The sequence below is a fragment of the Calliphora vicina genome, chromosome 1 (assembly GCF_958450345.1).
Source record: "Calliphora vicina chromosome 1, idCalVici1.1, whole genome shotgun sequence".
Taxonomy (NCBI): domain Eukaryota; kingdom Metazoa; phylum Arthropoda; class Insecta; order Diptera; family Calliphoridae; genus Calliphora; species Calliphora vicina.
The window spans coordinates 69,605,469-69,618,012 of record NC_088780.1 but is presented as its reverse complement, the minus strand read 5'-3'; positions in this window follow the sequence as shown (position 1 = coordinate 69,618,012).

Below are 12,544 nucleotides of genomic sequence, written 5' to 3'. Positions count from 1 at the left end.
TTTAAATGTCATCAGTTTAATAAATGAATACTCCGTTTGATGACATTAGGATCAGTCGAATAGTCAATAAGATGATAGAAGTTGTTGAATTGAGCACTAACTCTACGCATTGGATCAAAGTTTGCATAATTAGAACGGAAATATTGGATCTTAAGTGGGATATAATTCCTTGTTGGTCGATTTGGAACAATGAATTCGATTTTACGAAGTAGGAATTCCGAATTAGTTGTCCCATTCAGTAAATTAATCATGAATGAGATATTCATATATATTCTTCTACTTTTTAGAGTAGGGAGTTTTATGAGTGCTAATCGACTTTCGTATGATGGTAGATTAATGTTTGAATTCCATGGGAGTTTGCGAAGGCAAAATAAAAAAAATTGTTTTTGGACGGATTCAATTTTCCTTATATCGTATCGCGGATTCCAGACAACACTAGCATATTCTAAAATTGGTCTCACAAGTGACGTAAACATTTGTTTTGTGACATACTCTTTTCCTCAGCGTTTGATGAAACCTAATACCCCTTTGGCTTTGTTAATAGTTTCTGAAATGTGAGAATTAAAACATAATTTATTATCAAGTAATACGCCAAGATCAAGGAATATCTCAACTTTATCAAGTTGATAATCATTGATCGAGTATCTACAGATTACTGGACTTCGTCTGTAGAATGTCATTTGTTTACATTTTGTCAAATTCAGATCCATTAAATTCTTATTACACCATTGGTTAGAATTATCCAGATCAGATTGAAGTAAGGAACATTGGTTAGATTGATTTAAGCTAAGGAAGAGCTTAACGTCATCGGCATACATTAACATTTTGGAATTCTTAATACAGGATGGTAGATCATTAATGAATATTAGAAATAATACTGGACCCAAATGACTACCTTGAGGAACACCAGATATAACTGGAATATTTTTTGATTTATAGTCTCTGAACAATACACATTGATGTCTGGTTTTCAAATATGTGGAAATCCATTTGAGAAATACAGGTGAAAGTCCAAGTGATTCACTTTATCTAATGCCTTACTGAAATCCGTATAGATAGTGTCAGTTTGTAAGCCGGAATAAAAAGATGTTATCACTGAAGTTGTAAATTCCAATAAATTAGTGGTAGCTGAACAACCTTTTCTAAATCCGTGCTGGAATGGAGATAGAAATGATGCAACTTGATGTGATAATGTTTCAGTTACTATTTTCTCAAAAAGTTTGGAAATAACACTCACTTTAGCTATACCTCTATAATTAGAAATATTGGATCTGCTTCCGGATTTGAACAAAGGAATAATATATGATTTTTTCCAGAAATCAGGAAAATAACCATTGGAAAGTGATGCGTTAAATAAGTATGTTAAGGGCAATACAAACGGATATAAACACTTCAGAAGAACACAACACGGCACACCATCGGGACCATATTTATCTGAAAATTTTAATTTCCGTATAGCTGTCATAACAGTTGATGTATGTATTGCTGGACAATTTATTTGAGTCGCTTCAAATATAGGATACGGATAGTTAGATAATTGATTCAAGCTCTTATTAGAATACGAAGAGGAAAAGAAGTCAGCAAACATGTCTCAAATCTTCGAATCATTTGAAGATTCTATGTCACCAAATTTCATCATAGATGGATATCCAGATACTCGACGTTTCGAATTGACGAACTGATAGAATGATTTAGGATTATTTTTGAAATTTCTCTTTACTTTAAAAATATATTTATTGTAACATTGGATATTTGCTAAATTGTAAGCTGATCTGGATACTGAGTATCTCGCGTAATCAGTTGATAGACCAGATTTCCTGTATTTTTTATAATGTTTATTTTTCAAATTTTTTAAACTTGTAAGCTGCGTGGTGTTCCAAGGAGGATCATTCGGAATTGTTTTCTTCATCATTGGAATAGATGATTTAAAACATTTAAATAAGCCATCATAAAATTGATTTAGAATTAGATCAATGTTATGGGGACTTAAATTGTTATTAGGATTAATTTCGAACCAATTTTCCGTTGAGAGTAGGTGACTTAATTTGGAATAATCAGCTTTCTTAAAGTCAAACACTTTTTCCTCATTTAGAGCAGGTTTTGCCGATACTTGAGTTTTTAAATATGCACTAATTTCAAGAGTAGGGTGATAAGCATCTTCTGGTGTAGATAAAGGATTAATGCGTTGTACATTAAATTCATCAGGTTGATCTATAAACACTAAATCCAGTAGTTTTCCTAATGAATTCGGTATGCTATTTATTTGAAAAAGTGCCAAATCTGCAATGGAATCGAATAGGTCTACATTTGATTCGGAATTTATTGATGGACTTAAAAAACAAGAATCAGGTGTTCTACACACCATTATGTTCGGCATATTAAAGTCTCCTATAACAATAATCATGTCATCACGTTTGGATAGTTTTACTACGAGCTATATCGCTGTAGCGTGTAGTTCATATATGTGGATACTTGACGTAGGAGGAATATAAGAGCATGTGATAAATACAGTCCTAAATTTAGTTTTGACACATGTAGCGATGAATTCGATATCTTGGACATCATTAAGGATTATTTCTTCTGAAGGAAAAAGAGTTGAGACGGCAATCAAAACTCCGCCACCTTCCTTTCCAACTCTATCGCGTCTATAAAGTTGGAATTTACTGCACTTATTTCGGAATTGTGGATCCTCTTCTCAGGTTTCTCACGGAGCCATGTTTAAGTTAGAACTATGATGTTACGTTCAATGTCAAAGCTTTGAAGATAAAATGACTTTAATTTTGTATTCATGCCACGAACATTCTGATAACCGATAGAGATTAATTTAAGATTAATAGATTGGTCAAGTCTACTTTAGCATTTAGCGGTTTACTCGATTCAATTAGTTTTTTGGATTGTAATCAGCAGCCTTAGGAAGAGTAACATTGTTGTCTTCACGACAAATAAATTGACGAACAATTGTATTTTTTGGCCAAAAATTTGGAAGTACTAATCGGTCAAAAATACTCTCAGGAACAATAATCTTAAATGATGCTCTATTACGGGCGTTAATCTTATATATTTGGATATCATTGTATGTGGATTTCCTTATATGGAAATCCACATCATTTACGGATATATCTTGAGCAAAACGTGTGGCAAATATAGTTTTCCTAGGATGAATAATTTTTAAAGGCTTGGGTGTTACAACTGCAGTAAATGGATTTATAGACTGATTATTAACATTCGAGTTTGTTGTGACGTTAGAGGAAGTAGACGGTAAAGGAGTTAGTATTAGTTCAGGAGGATGAATATTTGTAGTTTGATCAGTAGCAAAAGGATTGACTGTAATCGATTTCGGAGGAACCATTATCAAATTAGCAGGAGCCATGTTTGAATTTTGATCAAGAACAACATTCGCGTAAGTTGCGATATCTGAGGATGGAGTAACAACAATTTGATTTGGAGAAACTGCCATTGGAATTTGACCCCTATTTGGAGTTTGATTTTGTGTGTAAGATTGAGTAGTAGAAAACTGATTGGGAGCAACAACATTCGAGTTCATAGGAGGTGTTGATGATGACTTAGCAGTTCTTTTACGTTTGGGTTTTGGTGAGGCAGCAAAAGTGTCTAAATTTGTGAATTTAGAGAAAAGTTCACCATATTTAGTCAATTTATCTTGTAAAGCTGAGAAATCCTTCTTAATTCCATCAAACTCTGCTTTGTAACTTTTAAAGAAATTGTAGAATTCGATACCAATTATTCTGCAGCTTGGACATGTCCATTGAATGTTTTTAGTTTTATCGGATAAGGCATCTGCATCACGTGCTTTGAGTCCACTACATTTTAAATGGTCATTTCCCAAACACAGACAACAGAAAACCATACGTTCATCACTGGAGATACTGCAATTTTTATTTATACAGTCCATATCAAATATTATTCAATACACACACCACAGGATTATAGGATTAAGGAATATTGGCAATGTTGCGAATAGTTAGTATAGACACAAACCAAAGTTTAGTTCTAAATCAGGGAAAGGCAACCTATACTACTGCATTTTACGATTGTATTAGTTATACACTCTATCCGCTCTCACCACGAATCGGTGTTGCCAGTAAACTTTCGTAGCTTTTCCCCAATTAAAAATGTAAAATCTCATATTGTTCATCATACATCTTTAAATGTTGGGACATATTTTTTTTCACTGGCAACGCTGATCTTCTTGTGCGATAAATCACGATACACAACCTGCTTGTTTGAGTTCTCAAGCTAGACTGATTAAAAGTTGTTTATTTCTCTACAATGCGTGTGCACACGTACGTAAGAGAAGAGTAAATGAAAAACGCGGCGCCCATGTTTTGCCTTTCCCTGTTCTAAATATTACAATTTGAACAGAGTGGCAATGTTGTGGACAAATCAATCGAACAACTTTATGTGGTTTGGTAGCTTTGTCAATTTGACAAATAAAAAGGAACAAAATGTAAATGAAAAATACAAGAACAAATTGTACGGAGTAATAAAACTTAAATGTTTTATTATAGTTGTTGTTTAGAAACAATAAATATAAGTAAAAATAAACAAAATAAGGCTTTATTTTGAAATAAAACTGCACCACTTGAATATTCACTTATATAGAATTTTTCAGGAAGTACTTATCTGTATGAAATATTATCAGGTGCATAATTTTATAGATGATATAAATGAATTAAATGTTTAAGAAATCACAACACAATAAATTCACGACCGAACTCTAGCAGGGTTGCCGTCGTTTAAAGATTATAAGTTTTATAGCGATTATTCAATCACCTTGTAATGAGAATTTTTTCTACGGAAACAAGTTCCAAGATTTTCGGTTTAAAATGGATTATACAAAAACTAGATTGTTTACCTTAATTTTATTGAAATTTTACTTTTAAGAAATACCTCCACAATGCAATTAATAAATTTTTGTAGATTTGAAAGTGTAAGTGATTAAAGCAAACCGGAAAAGGAGTTGTTCATAGCAAAAAATATCTATTAACAACTCTATTATATGAAATGTCATAAAAAAATTATTGACACCTTTTTTTGTAATCATATTTTTTTTTAACGAAGACAAGTTAACATATCAAGTACAATTTGTCACATACAAGATGCAATGGACTGTGGAATAGTCATTATATGCAATTTTTCATTTGTCCTGATTTAAAGATATTCCAACTTGAAATAAGTAATTGCACTTAAAATAATATCATTAAAAATTAATAAAAAACAATTAACTTAATGTCGGTTTTAATTTAAAGAAATATCCCAGTGTTATTATTATAAATATCTACTCTAATTGTATTTGTTTAAAAGTAATATTTAGTTATTTTAATCATAAACAAAATATAACAAGCTATTAATATGCAGTTGTTTTTCTTTTGTTTAAAACAATGGCCCATAATCATAGTCAAAAATAAAGTACATTTTAAGAGAATTAAACTCGGCTTTACTTAAGAGTGGACTTTAGGTCTATCATAGACAAGTTAAAGTATACTTCTGACGCTGAAGTCGACTCTAAATATAAAACTAGCTGAAGTTGTTTTTAACTCGTTTAACAACAGCATCAGCTGATCTTCGCAGAGTAAAAAAGTTCGTCACAAAGTAAAAAATGTTTAAGTTACAAGATATTGGTAGAGATTTTGCAATTATTGAACAGTTATCAATAAAATTATTACCAAAATATCCTAATTATGATATTAATCTTATCTTTTCCATTTTTCCACAACAAACCACTTTCTTCTTTAGATGTCCCGGTTACTTTTATTGTTTACGTTTTTTGGATTTTTTTTTTATTTTGTATGTCAGCTGTTCAGCGTTGCCACTTGTCTGTTTTTTGTTGTATATTGTATGAAAACATTTTCTACATTTGCGGTGGCACCCAGTTAAAGTCGGTTCAATTTAAAATATACATACATACTCAATTTAAAACATACTTTAACATACAACATTTTGTTGTGAGAATGTTTACAACAGTTTTGTGTATGTATGCGTAGAAACACAACCCAGCAGTTAAGCAAGTAGTCAATGTATCCCTTAAAGACAATAATTGTCACAAATGTCTTATCACTTGGCTTAATCCAATTTATATATTTTGTCCATTTGACACATGTGTGCACTTTGTAGTGCATAGAGAAGACAATTGGTTACTTTATACATCCCAAGTAAACTAGAGTGAAGACAATTGACACTTAAGTGTCTCTAAGTAATCTGGAGTGTCACTTTAAACGTTTTGTGAGTAATTCGTACAAACTGGTTTTATACAAATTGTGTTGATATAATTCTCATACAGTTTATTTTTATTTTTGCTTAAATATACTGATATCCCATGTAACATAGCATGAAGTCAATAGTCACTTTAGTGTCTCTTAGTAACCTATGGTGAAGTCACTTCAAACTTTTTTTGTACTGCACTTTATTTTACCCACCAGAAGTGTTGACTACTTTCAATCAGCTATCAGATAGTCAAATTGTAATCAAAAGGGTCAATTGACCCCCTGCTTAGGACATGCACGTGTTAAAATAACTAGTCACGTAGCTGATCAAGTAACCAGTTACAAAGCTATTAAGGTAACTGACGTTATGTAACCAGTATGTGAATCCAATGCGCTGCCTACTTTGGACCAGCTATTAGAAAGTCCTATTGTAATCAAAGAGACAATCGACCCCCTGCTTAGGACATGACCGTGTTAAAATGACTAGTCACGTGGCTATTGAAGTAACTAGCTCCCACCCAAAACGATGGGTAAAATCACTAGTTCGGTACTGTCTCCTAGAACTGCTGGGAACTAAGAAGTATTTTTGTCGATTATTAAGGTATATTGTTACAAACAAATCTGTAGCCCGTTTCTGTATTTCTCGAATCGAAAAACTTTCCGTATGAAACGATTGAATTGCAACAAAAACAGTGTAAAATGAAACAAAATATGTTTTTTCTCGCACAAGTGTTTCTGTATCTTGAGTTTGCTGTCATTTAAATTGCCAGCAATTATTGGATGTGAGAAAAAGTGTTTCTGTAACAATATTTTGCGAAAAGTTTCTCACAAGAACTGTCAAAACAAGTCACATTTGAAATTGGTGTGAGAAAAACTAAATTTTAAAAAATATAGATATTTTTAACTTCGTATGTATAAATATGGAACCCAAATCAGCCGAAAATGTAAGTAACACGAGTTCAATAAAATAATAATATATACACATGTAAGTACACAAAAACGTGTTTCAAAATTATTTTTTTAAATTCAGCAGTTATAAGCTCCATACTTTACTTTTTGTTTTATATTTAAATGATGACAATCAATAAAACACAATTGTTACATTTTAGCATTTTAATTTTTTTTAGCATTTCACTGTTTTGGTTTTATTACAATTTCATTCTTTCGTTGACGTTTGTCTTGCATTTGACACTTAATTACTGAAAATATTCCAGTAAGCACAGAATCTGTGTTATCTGTTTTCGCATCGAGAAACGATGGAACTTTTTGTTTCACACTTCATGTGAGACATTTTCCGATGCGAGAAATACAGAAACGAGCTACTGTAAGCTATTTTGTTTACACTAAAAGTAAAAAAATAATTGAAAAGAGATGATTAATAATAAACATTTACCATAGAAAACTAAAATGATCAAAATTGAGATTTTTGCTTAAAAAAAAAAAATAATGAGGAAATGAAGAAAAATGTTTATAGAATTACATGAAAGTATACAATCTTGCCTTACATTCCCAGCGGGAAAAAGATGCAGTAAAGAGGCCTTCCTAAATGCCTCATTTTGCAGACACAAGGACTTGCAAAATCATTTTGCCGCATTGCAAAATCATTTCAATTTTACACGGCGTGTCATTGCGAGCCAAGGCCTTGCATACTCGCTGCTGTTAGAGGGCTGAGAGAAGGCCTACTTATGATGGGCTGTTGGCAGCCAACAAGCTCACTTGTTATTAGAAGGGGATTCATAGGGCTTCTTGAACACCTTCTAAGAGCAGGCAGGGTGGAATGAGTATCGGATCTTTTAGAATGTGTAAGTATGCCCTTTAGAAGGCCTACAAATTGAAGTCCTATCATTTTTTCCCGCTGGGTTATATCAGGGAAAGGCAACCTATACTAATGCATTTTACGATTGTATTAGTTATACACTCTCTCTGCTCTCACCACGAATCGGTGTTGCCAGTAAAACCCAATTAAAAATGTAAAATCTCATATTGTTCATCATACATCTTTAAATGTTGGGACATATTTTTTTTCACTGGCAACGCTGATTCTTAAATTGTGCGATAAAAAACGATACACAACCTGCTTGTTCAAGGCGAATTCATACAAGGTGGTGTCAGTTCTACAAAAACAACGATTGGTCTTAACAAATGTCATAAAACCAAAATGAAAAATTTAAGAAATAAGTATTTAAACTTAATATAGTGTAGATAATTGAATAGTGAGGGCTTTACTTATTTATATAAACAATAAATATTTTCTTAATAAGCTTAGAATATGTAGATATTTAAATATAAAAACAAGCTTTGACAGTTGTTAGAACCAAAAAGCGAAAAAAAAATTATCAGCTGTTTGACTGACTCCACCCTGTATAAATTCGCCTTGTGCTTGTTTGAGTTCTCAAGCAGGGTTGTCAGATTTGTTTTACCTCCATCGCCAAAAGCTAAATGAAAAATCGCCAAAAGTCGCCAAAATAATTTTTTTGGAATTCTACATACATATTTTATGAATTATAAAGTCAATTTATTTCGGTTTAAATCTAGTGCATTAGTGATTTATATTAAATTGATATCAAAAGTTTTTTTTTTTTAAATTAATTGCAGTTTCATTATCACTGCATTTTATCTGGAGGCTGAAATCAATTGCAACACAATTTATTAACGTTCATACCTATAACTTATTATTCTTAAGCGTTGCTGGTTGGTAAAATTAACATGTTTAGAACGGCCAATGCTAAGCCTTTAACAATTCCAGCTGCATCGCAATAATTGTAAACTTGTGGCCAAAAATCTAACAAATTTGTTGAAATTTCACCTTTAAAGATATAAGTTTAATTGATATATGCTAATTTTGAACATTACAATTCATATTCCCCTGCAGATACTTTTGGATTTAAATAAAGTTAATGAATGAATTTTGAACTACCGAAAATTTCCACATTTTAGTATTGAAAATTCATTATATACTTGAAAAAGAGTTATATTTTCTGGTAACTGTTTAAGCATTTCTTTTAAAAGTTTTTTAAATACAAAAAACAATTTTCTTTTAAAATTTCTACATCATATTCCTCCATTTTTATATTTTGTAATTTCGTTCCAAATTCTGTGCCAAAATCGATAGATTCCAATGGCAGAAAAGAATCCGGCGAACCAATAGCCAATTTTAATGAGTAATTAAGTTATCAATATTTCCATTATTATTTAAAAATGACGGCTTAAATATTTTAGAAGAAAAAATTAATATTGTTCAAACTATTTGATCGTGTATGCTACCTGCATCCATATGATCAGATAAAACGTCATTAATTTTAATTATAAATTATTGGGTTAATAAATATCAAAGAAATTATTTCAAGAAAAACAAATAATTTGTTAAAAATCGCCAAATAAATCGCCAACTAGTCTGTAAATCAAAAAATCGCCATGTCGCCAATTGGAAATTTTGGTCGCCAAAGTCAATGAAAAATCGCCACGTTTGGCGAGAAATCGCCACATCTGACAGCCCTGTTCTCAAGCTAGACTGATTAAAAGTTGTTTATTTCTCTACAATGCGTGTGCACACGTACGTAAGAGAAGAGTAAATGAAAAACGCGGCGCCCATGTTTTGCCTTTAGGCCGAACTATAATATGCATAAGCTAGCTCAAGGTGCATTAAATAAGGTGCCATCGGCAGCACAGCTGATTATTGAAATAGCACGCACAAATGTCAAACTACATATATAAATAATATTCGTTCGTACGCCCGTATGTCAAACTCTATATATAAAAAATAAGTGAATTCGCCTGTATTTATTTCAATTCGCCACTGCTGTCACCTTGTTAAATACGCCTTGAGCTAGCTTAAGGTAATGTCATAACCGAACGAAAAGTCTGTCAAATGCTTAAGGAAATCCGAAGAAACTTTTAGATGACCATAATATACTTACGTGCATTTAAAACAATTTAGCTCCATTTGCACATTTATGTGCACATGCAATTAAAAAAAAACGTATTTCTTATTATTTTATCAAAATAAATTAATTGTCTTCATCCTTTTCATTTATTCCTCTATTTTCTTTGTATAAAATAAACAAACAGCTGATTCCGTACGGAATGTGCGACCAGCTTCGCACTTTGCTTAAGCAAATAAAATTTGACGAAACTCTCTTAAGTACATTATAGTTTGTCACATACATTTTATATGTATTCGCACAGTTGCTTAAGCTGACTTAAGCTAGTGTATGCATATTATAGTTGGGCCTTTTCCCTGCATTATATATACATCAGCGAAATGCAAACTCGCACCACTACAGTTTGTAGATATTGTAGTTGTATGAGTATTATTCTCTGGCAAAAACAAATAGCTGAAATAATTAAATAAGCAAGCATAAAAGTGTAACACGACCTGCTTCTATCAATGCTCATGCAAGACTGACTGTTTTTATACAATGTGTGTGCTTGCGTACAAGGCGAATTTATACAAGCTGGTGGTAGTTCTACAAAAACAACAATTGGTCTTAACAAATGTCAGAAATTAAAAATTAAACAAATATGTATTAAAACTAAATATAGTGTAGATAGTTGAATAGTGAGGGCTTTACTTATTTATGAAAAATATAAATATTTTGTTAATTAGCTTAGAATATGTAGATATTGAAGTATAAAAACAAGCTTTGACAGTTGTTAGAACCAAACAAGCGAAAAAAGAGTAATCAGCTGATTGACTGACTCCACCTTGTATAAATTCGCCTTGCTTGCGTACATGTGAAAACAAAAACAAGAGAGCTCATTTGAGAGCTGCAAATATACCTTTTAAACCAGGGAAAGGCAAAACTAAGGCGAATTCATATAAGGTGGTGTCAGTTCTACAAAAACAACGATTGGTCTTAACAAATGTCAAAAAACCAAAATGAAAAATTAAATAAATAAGTATTTAAACTTAATATAGTGTAGATAATTGAATAGTGAGGGCTTTAATTATTTATGTAAATATTAAATTTTTTGTTAATAAGCTTAGTATATGTAGATACTTAAATATAAAAACAAGGTTTGACAGTTGTTAGAACCAAAAAGCGAAAAAAAAAATTATCAGCTGTTTCACTGACTCCACCTCAAGGTGCATTTAATAAGGTGCCATCGGCAACACAGCTGATTATAGAAATAGCACGCACAAATGTCAAACTACATATATAAAAAATATTCGCCCGTATGTCAAACTCTATATATAAAAAATAAGTGAATTCGCCTGTATTTATTTCAATTCGCCACTGCTGTCACCTTGTTAAATACGCCTTGCTCCACCTTGTATAAATTCGCCTTGTGCAAAACATGGGCGCCGCGTTTTTCATTTACTCTTCTCTTAAGGTAGGATCACACGATTGCCGCAATGCACCAATTATTGGTCTATTTTATACGTCAATCGTGTGATTTCACAACTTATTGGCTCATATGTCAAACCACAACAATATTGTGCTTATTTGGCCCAATCAAATGCAACCCTGGTACGGCAATCATGTGAATGCTTGATAGGCAACATGCACCAATAAAAAAGTTAAAAATACACCAATATTTATTGTGTTCTAGTGCGGCAATCAAAGAAGACAATTAGCGCCAATATTAATTTTTGTAAATGAAATATTGTTTTTGTGAGCCACTCTATGACCAACATACATCTTTTAACATTTCTTTATTAATTTTTTTATATGATAATTAAGGCCGACGCAATTTTCTTTTTTTATTTAACAAATATTTTTTTCAAAAACAGATTGGTTTTACATTTATGTAAACAAAACAAAATTTAACATCTAGCACAACAGCTGTTTCTCTGAGTTGCCGTAAACTAGAACAATCGTGTGACTGAAATGCGACAATTATTGCCACTAAATCGCTTTGCGCCAATTTACGACAATCAAATTTATATAAAATGAAGCAATCATGTGACTGCAGAGAATTTGATTGGGACAATTTCTTTATTGGGCCCCAATTCAGCACAATAAAAATTGTATTAAATTGGTTCATTGCGGCAATCGTGTGATCCTACCTTTACGTACGTGTGCACACGCATTGTAGAGAAATAAACAACCAGCGTTGCCACTCATAAAATATTTTTCCTACCAAATTTCTAATTAAAAACTACCAAAACCTACCAAATTTAAAATATTTAAGAAATGCTATATTGATTCGTTTCAAAATTAATAGTTAACTAAAAATTATATTATTGCTGCTATAAAATTACCCAGATTAAGAAAGTTATTTAATAACACTACAATCATATGTTAAAATCGTTCAGTTTTCGAGATTTTATTTTTGAGTCGATTTAACGATGTCCTTCCATGCGTCTGTCTAGCTGGTTG